Source organism: Schistocerca serialis, chromosome 2 (genome assembly GCF_023864345.2).
Source record: "Schistocerca serialis cubense isolate TAMUIC-IGC-003099 chromosome 2, iqSchSeri2.2, whole genome shotgun sequence".
Classification (NCBI taxonomy): Eukaryota; Metazoa; Arthropoda; class Insecta; order Orthoptera; family Acrididae; genus Schistocerca; species Schistocerca serialis.
The window spans coordinates 736,093,428-736,111,976 of record NC_064639.1 but is presented as its reverse complement, the minus strand read 5'-3'; positions in this window follow the sequence as shown (position 1 = coordinate 736,111,976).

Genomic DNA, 18,549 nt, shown 5'->3' with positions numbered 1-18,549 from the left:
AGGGGGACATTAAAAGCAGACTAACATTTCCAAAATTGCATTCCTGTCCAAGAGAAATACACTGGTGTCAAACATAGGCCTTAATTTGCGGAAAAAATTTCTGAGAATGTACGTTCGTAGCACAGCACTGTACGTTGTGTGAAAAAGGGAACAGAAGAGAATCGAAGTTTGGACATATGGTGTTACAAACGAATGTTGAAAATTAGGTGAACTGGTGAGGTAAGAAATGAGGAGGTTCTCCAGAGAATATGCGAGGAAAGGACTATATGGAGAACACAGACAAGAAGAAGGGGCGGGTGATAGGACATCTGTAAAGACATCAGGGAATAACTTCCATGGCATTAGTGGGAACTGAAGAAGGAATAAATTTCAATGGGTTCAGATGGCTGTGAGCATTCTGGAACTTAACATCTGAGGTCATCAGTCCCCTAAAACTTAGAACTAAAACATAACTGACATAAGGACATCACACACATCCATGCCGGAGGCAGGATTCGAAACTGCGACCGTAGCGATCGCGCGGTTCGTGACTGAAGCGCCTAGAACCGCTCGGCCACAGCAGCCGGCCGAATAAATTTTAGAGACTGGAATACATCCATCAAGTAACTGAGGATTAGGTTGCAACTGCTGCTTGGATATGAAGAGGTTGGCACAGGTCAGAAATTCGTGGCGAGCCGCATCCATCCAGTGAGAAGACGACGAGGCGTTTAACGATGGAGAGCAGGGTGGGGTTGGGAAAGAATGGGGAAGAATTCCACCCGTGTCCTTTTCAGAAGAAACACCCCCCCCCCCCCCATTGGTCTAAAGCGGCAAAAATAAATATAGATATTTCATAAGAATAACCATCCCCCGGCCGACAAGTGCAGTGTCATTCGGTGCCCGATAAAAACCATTTACCGCTTCTGGGATAACTGCATATTTTATATACGTTTGGTTATTAAATATTAGTTTTTATTTTGTATCTAAAAATGCTCTTTTGCGGCTTGAACTGTATTCTGCCTTGAATTTTAGTAATAGTTGTACGCTTTACCTCCTCCTCACAATTTGACAGAGCACCGAAAGATTTAGCTCATCACTTAATCAAGCTTTTGTACGAATAGTCGTTCCTTTTTTTAATAATAACACTATTTTAACAAAACTGCTTGGCTCTGGTGTCTTTGTATTGGCTCTTTTATTCCTGTTGTAAACAAATTTTGAAGTATCATCGAATTTTCTTTGTCTCCAACGTTAAACAACATTAGTAACAAACATCACCTTTTTGAATGAGAATCACCATTCCTATCCCAACAATTTCATTATCTGTAGCAAATTTAATCCTATACGGCATACCATACCTCTCTGCCTCTATCTGAGCTATACTGTCCAACAATATTCAAACTAGTTCTGTCTATGACTACTTTTGTAAGATTTTTCCATGCTTACAACAACTAAATGGTTATCAAGGATTTTTTCAACTCTTCCCAATTACTTTCCCCTCCATCAAAACGAAGTAGTCATTCTTCGTTACTACATGTCTTAAGATTATCGTTCCCTCTATAAATCAAACTGCCATTTATTGACAATAGGATGTACTTCACCGATCAACTGGCAGGTCTTTGAGAACCAATTAGGTACACTTGTTAGCATCGTAGGGCTATTCTGGAAATCTGTTGCCACTTCTCGTACTGTAAAGAATACGTGTAGATTCCTAAATGCTTCACTGTTTAATCGTATCGCAATCTGTGATCTCTGGGGAAACTGGATAAAATACACGGGGAACATTTGAAACAAGCAGTTATAAGTGAATCCTACAATTTACGTGAACGAAACGTGATATCTACATTTACTTAGATACAGATACATGGCAGAGGGTGCCTTGAGTCACTGCAATTTATCCTCTTTCCTGTTCCGACGCAAAAAAGCGGCCGTTTATATGTCCGCATACGAACCCTAATTTCCGTCTTGTCTTCCCGGTTCTTACGTGATAGTTATGTTGTCGGTAATAGAATCGTCCTACAGTCAGCTCTCAAATTCCAGTCCTCTAAACATTCTCGATAGTCCAGAATGAGATTTTCACTCTGCAGCGGAGTGTGCGCTGTTATGAAACTTCCTGGCTGATTAAAACTGTGTGCCGGAAGGTAGGAGACGAGGTACTGGCAGAATTGAAGCTTTGAGGACGAGTCGTGAGTCGTGCTTGGGTAGCTCAGTTGGTAGAGCACTTGCCCACGAAAGGCAAAGGTCTCGAGTTCGAGTCTTGGTCCGGCACAGTCTGCCAGGAAGTATCATTCTCGATAGTGTTTCACGAAAAGATCCAAAAGATGTGAAACACTCGAGCAGTACTTAAGATCGCTACGTTGTAGGGTTCTGTACGCCGTCTTCTTCATACATGAGCTAAACTTTCCTTCAGTTCTCTCTATAAACTGGAGTCCACCAATCGCCATCCCTACTACCGTCCTCACGTGCTCTTTCCATTTAATATCACTTTGCCAGATTAGATATTCAATCAACCTGACTTTGTCAAGCAGCACACCACTAATATTGTGTTCTAAAGCTACAGGATTGTTTATCCTTTTCATCACAGCAAATAAAAATTGTCTCCAAGTCATCCTGCAATCTTCCAGAGTCACTTAACGTTACACTGTGCCGTATGCTACAGCATTCCCACCAAACAGACGCAGGTTGCTGCTCAACCTTCCCATCAGATTATTTATCAATACAGAGAACAAGAGCAGTCCTATGACACTTCCCGTGGGTATTCCCCAAGAAACGCCTCGCTTCTCGAGCACGGGGTCCCGGGTTCGATTCCCGGCGGGGTCATGGATTTTCACCTGCCTCGAGATGACTGGCTGTTTGTGTTGCCCTCATCATTTCATTATCATTCATGAAAGTGGCGAGATTGGACTGAGCAAATGTTGGGAATTTGTACGGGCGCTGATGACCACGCAGTTGGGTGCCGTACAAACCAAACATCATCATGATCATCATCCTCAAGAAACGCTTGTCTCCGAACACGTGCCTCGAGGACTCTGTGATGGACGCTGTGTCTACGCCAGCCAAGGTGCACAGCAGCCGTATGAGAGAACGCCAGATAATAGCCAGTGTCAGCTCTACGACACAAGTACTATGGTTTGCCGCCTCCTAGATGACACTCGCATCAGGAACTACTTTGTGCTTTCGCACGAGACATTCAGTTTGGCCGTTTGTCGGCAGTAGTTAGGTCTGTCACCACAGAGAGTGCTAAAAACCGGAACTGTTTGATGCATCCACTAAGTAGCTCACAGGATGACGTTCATATGCTGGATGAGTGATACAAGCGTCCGCACGCTGACGCTCGGCCAGTTATCGCCCCTTTTATTACGATTCAATAAAATGAAACACGTGCAGCCGTCGTTTGGATGTTATTTTATTACATTGAAACCAATTTCGGAGACTCAATGCACCATCTTCCTGCCTTAGCTGACGCTGAGTGGGAGAACTCAATTCGTATTCATGCAGAGACAGCAACGCTTCGCGTAGTTCTACGTAAGCCAGTTCATAGATGCTTGTCACCGATTACATTGGGTATACTATCGGAGTTTACCCCTTCAGCGACAGCCAAGGCCTGAAAATCGTGTATTGAGTCACCACTGGTTACAATATAATAAAATAACATCAAAACGATGGCTGCAGCTGTTTCGTTTTATTACGTAAGGGAACAACTGAATCCCACAGATTGTAGATCACAAGAATGGACGTAGGAAAACAGTCATTTCCAGTTCCGCAGTTAGAGCCCAGTTCCAGTATTTCGGCTCTACACCAACCAACAAGTTACCTACAGTAACGACCAGTTGAGTCGTCAGAATATTTACGCCTAGTGTCTAACATACTTCAAAGGGACAGCCAAAGTGTTTACTTATTAAGAGAGTGAGCTTAAACTGTCTACGATGTAGTCCATCCAAAGTTCATTAGGTTAATTATTAATCATCTTCTGTGCTAGATTAGCTGAGGTGCAGAACCCTAAATCAGTGCATTGTCTTCTCTGTAAGCCAAAGTAGAGGATATTTTGGTGTACGTTATTTCAATAAATCATTGTAATAGCTTCTCATATGTTGCCTAGCGATTCTGTTTCAGATATACTGACCTTTAAACACGTGTCTAAATTTCACTAGCTTCCAAACTTTCATGGACATCTAGCGGGGAAAATGATATGGCAGGATAGCAGGACAAGGACTGATGGAGTGGAAGGACCAATCCCAGTTCGAGGATATAGTAAAAATATATTTTTTGTTCTTTGATTTGCTAGTTTATAATACACCGGTAACATGCATATAACAGTTACGCAACTCATGATTTTACAGACAATCTCAGCAATCTGAATAGGTCAATCGAGATTCATAAAAAATAATATTAAGGAAAAGACTTAACTTGAAACATTTAAGCAAAATTTTGCGTTACAGGAAAGTTCAGCAATCTAAATTTTTCAAATCCATTGTTTAAACAGGGTATTATTTAAATCACAATTTAACTTGAAACAATTAAGCAAAAAGATTTTACAGGCATGATCAGCAATCTGGATATCAGAACAGACTTCGGTACGAAGTTTAGACAGAGGGTCAGTTCAAACAAAATTCAATTTGAAATAATTAGGTAAACATTATGTTACAGGCAGGGTCAGCAATCTGAATAGCAAAATAGACTCCAATCCAGTGTTTAAACAGAGGTTAACTAAAACAGATTTTAACTAAACATTTTCTGGAAAATTCATGTTTTGAAAATTACACACACATACTTCCATAACCTTACTCATAATTTAGAGAGAAGTCAACTTCCTCACTATATGAAGAATAATATATGACTATGTTTCCTGACTGCTGAATGACAAAGTTCGGTTCTCTCATACTAGTGCAGGAGGTTGTTATCGATATCTAACGGGCTACTGATAATGAGGAGGAGGTGTGTTAGACGTCCTTCATTGATGTTTTCATCGTTTCTAATCGTTGTTGGAAACACGTTCCTGCTCGTTGTTTGCTTTACTGACTGTCACTCGAGGAAATAGGCGAATGGGAAATGGATGGCAGTTCTTACGTAGCGCTGTTTAATTGTTGCCTAGTGCCGGCTGAGGGGTGCCCGTACTCGATATACCTGCAGCCGCTGTGGCCTGCGGCGTGCATGTGCGTATTGCTCCGCGTGAGCTGCCGTTCCGTGGCTCTGTTATTACTGGCAGCCAAGTAGCCAAAAGTCTGTACCCGACCTCTCCATTCATGTTAAGGTGCGGTGGGGGTGCGGGTGATGGAGGTCACTTAGTTATTTCTATCGCCTCTCTTTCTCCTGAAGGTAAAGGACTGTTTGGCCGGTATGCGAGCTTCTCGAAATTGTATCTGCTTGCCGCCCTCATCCATGTTTTCTGCCACTGCTGACTTGTTGACTTAGCCGGATGTGTTTTTCATGTTCAGATACTCTTGTGCTGATACGTCGCCCAATGCGAGTGCGGACAGTTGTATGTAAGGGAGCTGAGTCGATGTGATTCCAACGTTTCTGATGACGTCGAATTCAGCGCCGTTTAGTTCGTACCTTATTTCTTCAAACAGAAGGTTAATGAATTGCATGTAACGTGCGATGTTACTGTTTCTGCAGGAGCCCTCGAAGGTGTAAATACCCCTTCAAATGTAGCAAGCTGCGTGGAGTTGTTGAGACATCGCTCGTTGTTATTCAATGTGGATGAAGCAAAACGATTATGCGAAAGCATTCCTTACTAATGATACGCTCGTAATATTGGACTGAAGATATTATATCGAGTACGTCATTGTGAGCCTTCAGTCCTGTGGATCCTTCCTTGTGATGGCTATGTGAGCTGTATTCACAATATATACATACGATGCTGCTTCAAATAAAGACGGACTAAACTTACCTCATCGCGAAATTCGACTAGATTTCGCATTGAAGTCGACATGGTCTAATGTCTAAACTGTCACTGAGAGGTTTATTAGTTTGCTCGGACCTCCGAGTTTTAATAACCAGGACTCACTGTAGGAAAAACAACCGCACATAGCATGAATTAATCTGACGTTAAGAGATGAATTCGTCACGATATTACACTCAATACGAAACGTTCATATTGGCAGTATATCCACTTTCTGATTCGACTCGTAAATTTTATCAGTATTATGCCCAAGTACTTGACACCTAGTGAAACATAGTAGCGATGTTGCTGAACTCTGGCTAAGTCCACTGTCTATTCTATTGTTTTCCTTACTGATTAATATGTATTAACGTTTCCATGTAACTCAAGACATTTTGCAGATCGTTTTATATATGCACTTAAATCACCAGGGGGTATTACTAAATTTCCACACTTTCACTATGCAGTTTATTATTTGCCTCAGTGACAGTAGCTACGCTACTGTATGTTCCCACACTGATCAGTGCAATACTCCACTATCCCTTGCTTATATATAGGAGAAAGAAGCTTGATTTTAATGGAGACGAACGTTCTTTTAAAGTTAGAGTGTATGATATTGCATCAAAACCTCAACTGATGCAGTGAAGTGCATACTGTTTTTGTGGAGTCGTCAGGAGAAACATCATGGATACGGACTGAAGTACTGATATCGTCGTAAATTGTAGAACACATGGTTCTTGTTAGTAAAGCAACGACACTGTCATAATGTTATAAGGATAACGCTCTATGATTACATGTAAAATAATACGTTATAAATTAACTGAAGACTTAGAAATAATAGAGAAATTTTTGTATGTTGTGTAGTTGATGAGAATTAATGCACTGATAGTAAAAGAAATAACATAGAAAGTAAATAAGTTATAGAATGTTTCTTCTAAACTAATTACTCTTTCGGAAAGCTTCCTAGGCACGTGAAACAGAAGGCTTACAGCTTAGTACCAGTTTCGACAATGGAAATACGACATGAGATTTCCATGTGCAAAACAATCTAAATAATGAAGATGTTTCGGCTTATCGATAAGCGCCGGCACGAAGGTGAAGATCGCAAGAGCAAAGAAGGCTGTAAGACGACGTCAGCCAATAGTCCTCTGACTAGGACCGCACCACGACAGGAGCGCCCTCTAGGCGAAGAGAATATAAGCGCCGCCCCAGCCGGCCTCGGCCGGACAGTATTCGGACATTACTATGAGAGCACTATGATAACAGTGACCTGTGATCCATACCAACTGCTTACACGAACCTTGTATACAGCAAAAGTACTCTGATTGTTTGCATGTCGCCCATCGCTTGCGACACCACTGTAAATTCAACGACAAGTATTGTGAATCTGCTTTATTGAAATAAAACTACTAATGTTATTTGCTTTAATTGTTGTACAGCATCCCTTAGGCACTCAACAAGCGACGATTGGGCAAGTCCCCTCAGAAGACCTCCAACGAGACGTGGGTTGTTTATCGGGTGAGACCGAAAAAATAATGTTCAGTGAGCGTAATTATGGTCATAACGAAACTAAAACGAAAAGGACAGGAAGCTAGTAGAACGGGTGGGTTACGCAAGTCGTCTCTCGAAATCTGAGAGGCAAGAAGGCTATGGCCTAACAGAAAATGGGTGTATTGCATAATTGAATATGGGACAGCAACATGGATGCGTACAACTGTAGACTCTTCTTTAAAGAAAATTGTGAGGCAAGTTTTTATATAGAAATTGATGCCAAATGGCCACTGATGACTATTTATGGCATGCGTGTGTCTTGTGCAGTTTGGTGCTTCGACGGCCAGACGCTTGATTCCCTGTGGACACAAGGGTTTTTTCTGTCACTTATCCCTTGTTTCACTTCTGGGATCGTCTCGTTAATGGGAATAACGCTACATCGTACCGTGGTTCGGAGACCATATTAAACTAAATTGGCTTTGTACATTAGCTCAAATGTTGGAGGCAGACAAAGTCAAATCGCCATATTTATAGTAAACCACTATGTTGTTAAAATAAACCTTCAGATTGATAACAGAACACTTCCAGTCTGTTATATGTCTGTTTAAAAAAATAAATAAAATTACTTTAGCTCTTTTATATTGAGTTTTTGAGAAATAAATGTCTGTAATTTAGAGTACGAGTATTAGTTTGCTTATCTTTGTTAAGCAATGATACTACTTCTGTTTCCTAAGCATCAAGCGTTTCTCGTACCATTCTGTATCGTTGAATAGTTCATTTTAAACTCCTGTTTAGTGCAAATCCTTGTATTCTAATTCTTTTTTTTTCATTCAATGTACCAGTGGCTTTTCTAATTCCATTTTAGAAGATTTTTTCAAGTTATGCTACTGTAAAGGTAGGACTTTCATTAGGTCACGTCAGCTTCACGTTTTGATAAGGCTCTTTTTCTATTCTACTTATGAATTTATATCAATCTGTTTACTATATGTCTCTAAATGTTATTGTAGCATGCCTGCCTTTTTGTTGATACCTTTTATTGCAGTGTAACATGTATACACTTTACAGAATTTTCGGTTTCCTCATTTCAAATCAATTCTGCTTCTACTTTGATCTTATTCTCAAAGATGTGACTTTACATTCCAGATTTAGCAGTGTGTGACTCAGCGATTAAATAAAATTCAGCAGCTGTTTTAACAGATAGTACATCGGTCATTTTCCGTACTGCGTTCATTTTCACTGAAGTAATTAAATTTGTTCACTTGATCTAGTGGTCAGTGTCATCTGAACTTAGTTGTCATAGTTTGGTGCCATATAATCTATTACGGCTCCTTTGTTACGTGCACACTATGTATTTCCATAGTCTCTTATTGTGATGAAAGAGTTTACAATTTTTTTTAAAGGACTGATGCAAGCAAAGTGTTTAAGCACATTTTCGTTATTATTGCTATGATTCTCAGTGAGTTATTCAACTACTACAACTGTTACTGTATTACTCGTTCTTTCATGTAAAAATGAAATGTAGGAGTGAGAAGAAAACGGACAGGATGGATGGGAATAGTGACGGTTAGGAGCACAGGACATTTTGTTATACAGTTGGCGAAAGTCGAAAAAATTTGCCAGGCCGACACTCGAACTCGGATTTATAGCTTGTAATGAGCGGTTGCCTTAACCGCTTCGTCCAATGGGACATGGTCTCTGATCAACTCATATTTCTAACTTAGCACCCGCTGCAATGCAGCGTCCTTCGTCAATTGCACTCATTACTCGCAAATCCTGATTCACGTACGAGTTTTGACCATGGCGGCGGTGGTGGTGGTGGTGATATGTATAGGGCGCTCAACAGCGAGGTCAACAGCGCCCATATTCAGCCAAAAGAGTACCAGTGTGGTTATGAGCTGTTGTAAGCATGCAAGAAATGGGATCTACGGCTATCCTGCGACTCTCTCACTCACAATATCACACAGAACAGTGAAAGACGGATGCCTCACGGAAATGTGATCACACAACATCTAAATTAGTGGAACAAGGAGCTGTGCCCACACGATCAGATGGAAAATAAACGATGAAGGAACCGCCCTAGAAACACATTAAAACCTTCTACTTAACACACTATTGAGAAGGTCAAATATGCACAGCATCTTAAAACACGAACCAAATTCGATTCATCTCTTAAACAGAGGGCAGGTCAACTGGTAAGTGGGTTTTGGCTCTCATGGCTTGGTGTGAAACGGATACAGTTAAAATGTGGCGTGTATAAACGTATACACAAAAAGTATTGCACCGTGTTGGGTCATTCTGCTGAAGGAGGAACCCTTGTGTCAGAGGATAGTTTCCTATCCGGAGGCGCGTTGAAAGTACTTGCTCCCGTCATGGTGCTCGGAAGGAAGAACGACACCGTCGTGTCGCTGGTTTCACGGTGTAAGTAGGCTGTTAAGGTTTTTATATTGGTAACGCCACGTAGCGCTCTGTATGAAAATCACTAACTGTGCTGTGTGCAGTCTGTGGCTGGGTTGGCATTGTTGGAATTTGCTATTGTAGTGTTTGGCAGTTGGATGTTAACAGCGCGTAGCGTTGCGCAGTTGGAGGTGAGCCGCCAGCAGTGGTGGATGTGGGGAGAGAGATGGCAGAGTTTTGAGAGCGTATGATCTGGACGTGTGTCCATCAGAGAGAGTAAATTTGTAAGACTGGATGTCATGAACTGATATATATATATATATATTATGACTTTTGAACACTATTAAGGTAAATACATTGTTTGTTCTCTATCAAAATCTTTCATTTGCTAACTATGCCTATCAGTAGTTAGTGCCTTCTGTAGTTAGAATCTTTCATTCAGCTGGCAGTATTGGCGCACGCTGTATTGCAGTAGTTTGAGTAACGAAGATTTTTGTGAGGTAAGTGATTCGTGGAAGGTATAGGTTGTTGTTGGTCAGGGCCATTCTTCTTGGAGGGATTTTTGAAAGTCAGATTGCGTTGCGCTAAAAATATTGTGTGTCAGTTTAGTGATGATCAGAATAAGTAAAGAGAGAAATGTCTGAGTACGTTCAGTTTTGCTCAGCTGTTTGAAAATAAAATAACGTAAGTGGTTTACCAGCAAAGTAATTCATTAATTTTTGCAAGGGGACGTTTCAAAGGGCCTCAGCTTGTTGTTCTCCAGCCCTACCAGTCCTCCTACCACAGGCGTCTGATATTATGTCTCAATGGCGAGGTAACAGGATGGACAGTGGCAGCACATTCAGAAATTGTAATATCCAAACAGGCGTCCTTAGCTGCTGCATCTGCAGCTTCATTACCCTGGACGTCACGTGCCGCAGTACCCAGCGGGATGACAATTTCTTTCCCTACCTCTCTTGATGGAGAATGGTATCTGAATTAGCTACAGATACTTTTCGGATGATAACATCTAAGAGATTGCCTGTAGGGCACCTAGGGAGTAAGTCTAGATGAGGAATTTGGTACCAAGAAGGCAACGTATCTTTTCCAGTGCCCTCAAAATCACACATAATTCAGCATCATACACTGTGAATGAACCAGGTAAGTGAATCTAGACGATACAGTCTGGAAATAACACAGTACAGCCGACGGAATTATCCTGTTTACATCCACCAGTTTAAAAGTCCATACACTCACACTGCTCAGCTAAAATTCTGTAAAACATCGGTTTTAAAACAGAGGCAGGAGTAAAAATCGTCTTTCACGCTGACAGATCAAAAATAATCCCGAGCCCCCGTATTACCCAGGGTGACGGACGAAGCCAAACACGATTAAGTACAGAAATACCGTCTGCACCAAGATCCCGTAAGTCCTGCCTCACGCCATTGCCGAATGGCTTCGTTGCTCCTGACCTATATCTGAACAATCAGTGCAGTTGAGGGCGTGCAACAGTATGGAATGCCAGTAATAGTGGCGTGGAGAGTAGGCTGCATACATGATGCATGATGAAGACCCGCCGCAGGATGAGAAGTGTATGTCACCAGCCTCAACACAGAGGCCAGGAGTTCAGTTCATCCTTTACGCTCTTGTCGCCAACCGAATAGCCTCATGACGAAAAGCATCAATTACCTTAAGGAAAAATGGTCGTACTGAGCCGCAAACTGTGCAGCCATAGTCAAGGCGGGTAATCGCACACAGATTGTAAATGCGCAGCAGATACGTTCGGTCTGCTACCCGTGACCTGTAGCTAAGGCATTTTAAAATATTCAACGTCTTTAAACATGTTGCCTTAATAGTCTTTAGACATGGTAACCCCGTGAAGCGTTCTTCGAAAGTGAGACCCAGAAGTTTCGCAGAAAGTTTAAAATGAAGAACAGCGTCTCTCACTGTAAGATGAGACAGGTTAAAAGGGTGAGAAGAACGGTTAAAATGAACACAAACATATTTTTCTGAGGAATATTTCCAACCTTTACTATCTGCCGTCCTCCAATCTGAAAATGCACTTTGCAAGGTTGGAAGAGGAGCAGAAGACGGCAAAGTCGCCCACAAACAATAAACATCGAACAGGAGGCTTAACTATGGACGTAATACCACTCATGGCAATAGCGAACAGAGTTACACTTAAATCAGATCCTTGAGGGACTACATTTTCGGCTCGAATTTCCTGGAAAATCACCAACTCGATACCGAAAAAATCATCTGGAAATGAGGGAATGCATGAAAATTGGTAATCGTGCTCTGATGCCCCATTGGTGTAACTGTCCCAGGATGTGTTGCCTCAAGTAGTATCATAGGCCATCTCAAGATCGAAGAAGACACATACGAGGTGCTGTCTGCGTAGAAGAAATTATTGGATTTCCGTCTCCAGCTGGGTGAGGTTGTCAAGAGTTGAACGATACCTCCGAAAACACTGGGAGCGACTAAGTACGTCACGCGATTCTAGGACGCATATCAGACTGCAGTTGGCCGTGCCTTCAGTTTTCTTCCCTGTGAAGCTAGTGAGGTCCACGCTACGGTAACTACTAGGGAACAGCAGTCATTCTCTAATTTCAGAAGGGATACTAAATGCCTCGCTTCAGGAGTCGGGGAAGTCCCCAGTAAGTCAAATTGCATTAAAAAGGGACAAGAATATTTCGTTTGCATCCTGGTGAAGGTACCGTAACATCCTGTATGGGATTCTATCATTACCGGGGGCAGTTCAAAAAAATGGTTCAAATGGCTCTGAGCACTATGGGACTTAACATCTATGGTCATCAGTCCCCTAGAACTTACAACTACTTAAACCTAACAAACCTAAGGACAGTACACAACACCCAGCCATCACGAGGCAGAGAAAATCCCTGACCCCGCTGGGAATCGAACCCGGGAACCCGGGCGTGGGAAGCGAGAACGCTACCGCACGACCACGAGAACCGAGGGCAGTCTCCTTGACCGAAGACAAGGCACAATCAAAGTCTCGCATGGAAAATGGGTAGTTGTAGTCCTCGGTGTTGGTAGAATTGAAATCCCAACCATCTATTTTTTTTTTTTTTTTTTTTTTTATATATTTTCCCGTCAAGTTCCGTAGGACCAAATTGAGGAGCAAATCTCCTAGGTCATGGACCGCGCCACTACATGAAATTACAACATAAAAGGATAACAGATAAAAATAAAATGTTCATAAACCCTAAAAAAGGCAATCCATAAGGTTAAGTAAACGCAATCAACAATGCAACAAGATTCACCTAAATTTTTCAAGGAACTCCTCGACAGAATAGAAAGAGTGATCCATCGGGAAACTCTTCAGTTTCGATTTGAATGCGCGTGGATTAGTGCTAAGATTTTTGAATTCGATTGGTAACTTACTGAAAATGGATGCAGCAGTATATTACACACATTTCTGCCCAAGAGTTGTGGAAGTCCGATCCAAATGAAGGTTTGATATCTGCCGAAGTATTAACTTAGTGAAAGTTGCTTATTCTTTGTAATAAGCTAATATTGTTAACAATAAATGACAGTAAGGAATATACATATTGTGAGGTCAATGTCAAAATACCCAGACTCGTAAACAGGGATTGACAAGAGGTTGGTCAACTTACACTACTTACTGCCCGAACCGCCCGTTTCTGAGCCAAAAATATCCTTTTAGAACGGGAAGAGTTACCTCAAAATATAATACCATACGATATAAGCGAATCTAAATAAGGAAAGTAGACTAATTTTCGTGTCGAACGATCACTCACCTCAGATACCTTTCGAATAGTAAAAATGGCAGCATTAAGTCTTTGAACAAGATCCTGAACGTGGGCTTTCCACGACAGTTTACTATCTATATAAACACCTAGATATTTGAACTGTTCAGTTTCACTTATCATATGCCCATTCTGGGAAATTTAAACGTAAGGTTTTGTTGAATTGTGTGATAGAAATTGTAGAGCTGAGTCTTACTGTGATTTAGCGTTAGTTTATTTTCTACAAGCCATGAAGTTATGTCCTGAACTGCAATATTTGAAACCGAGCCAATGTAGCACGCAACATTCTTTACTACCAAGCTAGTGTCATCAGCAAACAGAAATATTTTAAAGTTACCCGTAATACTAGAGGGCATATCATTTATATAAATAAGGAACAGGAGTGGTCGAATTCAGAAACACTTGCGATGATGTATTCTTGTTGTCACTGATAGGCTGTAGTGTATTTGTCATCGCGATCCGGAAGACTGCGAGGTTCATGGCAGACGGTTGGCATTTAAACCGTCGCAAGGCCGAGCGTCTCTCCCTGATAGCGAAGTGACACTCATCGTTCCACCACGAGACATGTCGCTTCCGAGCTCGGCCTGAAGAATTTGGATCACGTTTCGTGGTGTGATCGATCCAGTCGTGGACATTATCTTAAAGTTCAAAAACAGCTAATTGACTGTACAGTGTCCACTTCACTCTGCTTAACATCGAGCATTTCCGTTTCCTTTCAGGGACAGCTCTATCTGAAAGATGAATCCAGATAGGGAAGTGGTCACTGGAATGCAAGCCAGCAACCACGTCCCAGTGAGCAGCGTCGACAAGGGCAGGAGAACAGAGACCAACGTGTGTGGCCGAGAATGACCCCATGGCAGTGCTAAAGTAGGTCTTACCACCAGCTATAAGAAGACATAGCTCCTTTGACACAGTAAGGCTTTCAACATCCCGACCCCTAAGGCACGTTGATGGATCACACCATAGCACATTGTGTGCATTAAAATTTCTCTAGCGGGGGTGGGACGTTGTGAAATCAGGTCAGAAAGACCCGCTCTATCCAAACTTTTGCTGGACGACAGATACACATGGTAACAGCAAATGTAATATGCACCCTGAAAGCAACTGCCTGAATAGCTGTTTGGAGGGAGGCAGAAGTGGATTGGTACGTGTCGTTCACTAAGATACTCAATCCATCTTTAGTCCTCCCTCACTAGGGTCATATTCCCGATGAGGGCTGTATCCCTTGAGCACGGGGATATCACTACCTTTAAAATGTGTTTCCTATAGACAAAGGCACGGAGGTCTCTCCTGTGGCAACGGCTTCGGTTCCTTCACCTGCTTTGTACCCGTTAATGTTCCATTGAAACCCGTGAGCCATTTATCAGACAGATTTATGTTTCCCCCTTGCCTCTCTGCATATAGGAGAATCCACTTCAGAAGGAGGAGAACTGAGTAAACTGGAAGGCACATCGAGGCAGACTTCTATGTTCATGGCTTAGTCGTCATCATCTGAGTGTTTCTCGAGCTGACGCGTTACTTGTTTCGATTCTGCGTTCTTGAAAGTAAACTTGAGTTTAGTCTTCTCTTTCATATTCGACGACGCCGACGTAGGCTGTGTCAACTCAGTGTACAGCACTTGCCCTGTCGAAGTACTGTAGCATCAGTAGCAGGAGAGGAATCAATGGTCACCGTTGGAGCCAGCGTGGAGACAGCAACGGTGGGAGTGGAAGCAGTGGTCACCGCAGGAGTCTGCGTGGAGGCAGCAACAGTGTCATTTGAACTGTCGCTGCTATAGGTGCACTTGCAAGAGCGTTTATTGGTATCAAGGTCCATAGGTGTTTATTGGGTGGCAACACTCACAGTCGTGGCTTTCTTCTCGAGTACTGCAGCAAATGAGGTGGAAGACGTTGGAGACTGAAGGGATTTGATCTTCTTCACTTCGGCGTAAGATACGCACATAGTCACCATGAACTCCTGGATTTTCTTTCGTTCCTGGTACACCATACATTCTGTACTCAGAGATGTATACCTGAAAATTTGACACAAAGGTCTGGCGAAGTACGCGTAGTTCCATCATGGTGGGAGGTCATACCACACTTACCACACGTAGCTTGCCCATTACACCAGAGAGTGGTGTGCCGAATTTCTGGCACTTGAAACATCTCATGGGGTTTGGAAAGTATGGTCTGATTTTCAGTCTTAAAAATCCAGCTTTAATATAATCTGCCCATTCCTCCTGTAGATCTGAAGTATCAAGGTGAAGGATATCATTCCATGTGACCACTGCTTCAATGTAATTAAGGGTACGCTGCTGTACAACTGCAGCTGGATACATATCCAAAGATTGTTAACTTGCTGTGGTGTCGCTGTGTCAAACAGCAGCATGCCATTATGCAACCGTTTAACAGACTCGAGAGTGCCAGTCAAACCATCGAGACCTTTCTGGATATAGAAGGCCGATACATTCTCAAATGCACCATCTTCTTTCCTGGTCATAAGAAACACATTTTGACATGATGGGTGCGCCCTTTTACGATACCCCTGAACTTCAGAGAAATATTCCTCATGAGGGCTTTCCTCCGTTGGTTGATTTGAATTATGGGTGTGAGATAGGTGTGAGTACTAACCAACGGTACCATAATCCGTCGGTAGTCAGCCCATGAAAAGTCGTGGATGCCATAGTGATCTCACGAGCAGCTTGGGAAACAAACATTCGACCCAGACAGAGCCCCACTTGCCTGAGTAGGCCTTATACAACCGAGGCGCAGGAGGTTCCCTAGAATTTGCACACTAGCGACTGTTCCGCCTCAACAGCCACGCATCTCATTGGCGCGCAGCACACCTTAAGAACGATCCAGGTTGTCAAGGCCTCAAGCTTCACTAATGCGTTGCACAGTAGTCGCTGAAGCACACTCAGAGCCTATGACGACAGAAGACTGGATGCTCTTATCCACCCCCAGCTCAGAAATCCTGGGGATGCCATGTCCGCTATATGCTGGTTCGAGTCCCGATCCGGCACATATTTCCGACTTCCGCCTTTGCATCACCACAGTGCCCTATGCGGCTAGCCGTCACAATTTCCCACCCATCCTTTCCTTTCCTTCCTACTCCTACGTTTCATGTTTACTTGTACGTATCACCCGCTTCATCATGGGTGATGTCCATTCCATCGGACATGTGCGACAGAGCAAACACCACTCAGGTATATACACGTAGTCACTCGTTTAATACGCGATACACTACCTATAAATTTTATCAGTGGACCACTCCAGTTATTCATTGAAATGTTCATTCTTTTCGTTCTCTCCGGTCTCAGAAGATGTGTGCTTCCATTGTTGGTGTGAAACTCTGTAAAACACTAAGTGTTCATCAATTTCTTTTGTTCCAATAAATTACTTCTATTTTCCTGAAATGAGTGCTATTGATACATTGTTATCTTTCAGCAATTATTTTTTTACTTCAATATATTTGTGTTTTAGAAGCTTCAGATTTAGGATGGTGAAATCAACCATTTTGGAAGAATTGCAATATTTCTCTCACTTGTTCACTTTGCGCAATAACTTTATACAAAACCTTTAAAAGTCATTTTTTGAAGAATTAACAGACAAGTAAGTCATTTTGTCGTGATTGGCAAGGCTCCGTTTAATTTATGCCGTGAAGGCGAAGATAGCGTTCAACTTGAACTTCCTGCAGCACTGCTGTGTGAGGAAACTTAGCAGTACAGACTGTGGTGTTGTCTTTGCCTTGACATAGGGGCGGTGGAGTCTCACATGGGAGCCCAACTGGATGGAAACATGCACGCCAGCGTACCTCACTGTGCGCAACTGCGTTGGTATGCGGTGCACTGACTGACTTTAAGCTGCACATTTACACGTTTTGGCGAACCAGTTGTAGAATATGAGCCGCGATTTCTACATCTACATCTACATTTATACTCTGCAAGCCACTGAACAGTGTGTCGTGGAGGGCACTTTACGTGCCACTGTCATCACCTCCCTTTCCTGTTCCAGTCGCGTATGGTTCGCTGGAAGAACGACTGCCGAAAAACCTTCGTGCGCGCTCGAATCTCTCTAATTTTACATTCGTGATCTCCTCGGGAGGTAAAAGTAGGGCAAGCAATATATTCGATACCTCATCCAGAAATGCACCCTCTCTAAATCTACACAGCAAGCTACACCGCGATGCCGAGCGCCTTTCTTGCAGATTCTGCCACTTGAGTTTGGTAAACATCTCCGTAACGCTATCACGCTTACCAAATAACCCTGTGCTCTTCTTTGGATCTTCTCTACCTCCTCTGTCAACCCGACCTAGTACAGATCCCACACTGAAGAGCAATACTCAAGTATAGGTCGAACGAGTGTTTTGTAAGCCACCTCCTTTGTTGATGGACTACATTTTCTAAGGACTCTCCCAATGAATCTCAACCTGGCACCCGCCTTACCAACAATTAATTTTATATTATCATTCCACTTCAAATCGTTCCGTACCCATACTCCCAGATGTTTTACAGAAGTAACTGCTACCACTGTCTGTTCTGCTACCATATAATCATACAATAAAGGATCCTTCTCTCTTTGTATTCGCAGTACATTACATTTGTCGGTCAGTAGCCACTCCCTGCACCAAGTGCCTATCCGATGCAGGTCCTCCTGCATTTCGTTGCAATTTTTTAATGCTGCAACTTCTCTGTATACTACAGCATCATCCGCGAAAAGCCGTATGGAACTTCCGACACTATCTACTAGGTCATTTATATATATATTGTGAAAAGCAATGGTCCCATAACACTCCCCTGTGGCACGCCAGACGTTACTTTAACGTCTGCAGATGTCTCTTCATTGAGAACAACATGCTGGGTTCTGTTTGCTAAAATCTCTTCAATCCAGCCACACAGCTCGTCTGATATTCCGTAGGCTCTTACTTTGCTTATCAGGCGACAGTGTGGAACTGTACCGAACGCCTTCCGGAAGTCAAGGAAAATGGCATCTACCTGGTAGCCTGTATCTAATATTTTCTGGGTCTCATGAGCAAATAAAGCGAGTTGTGTCTCACACG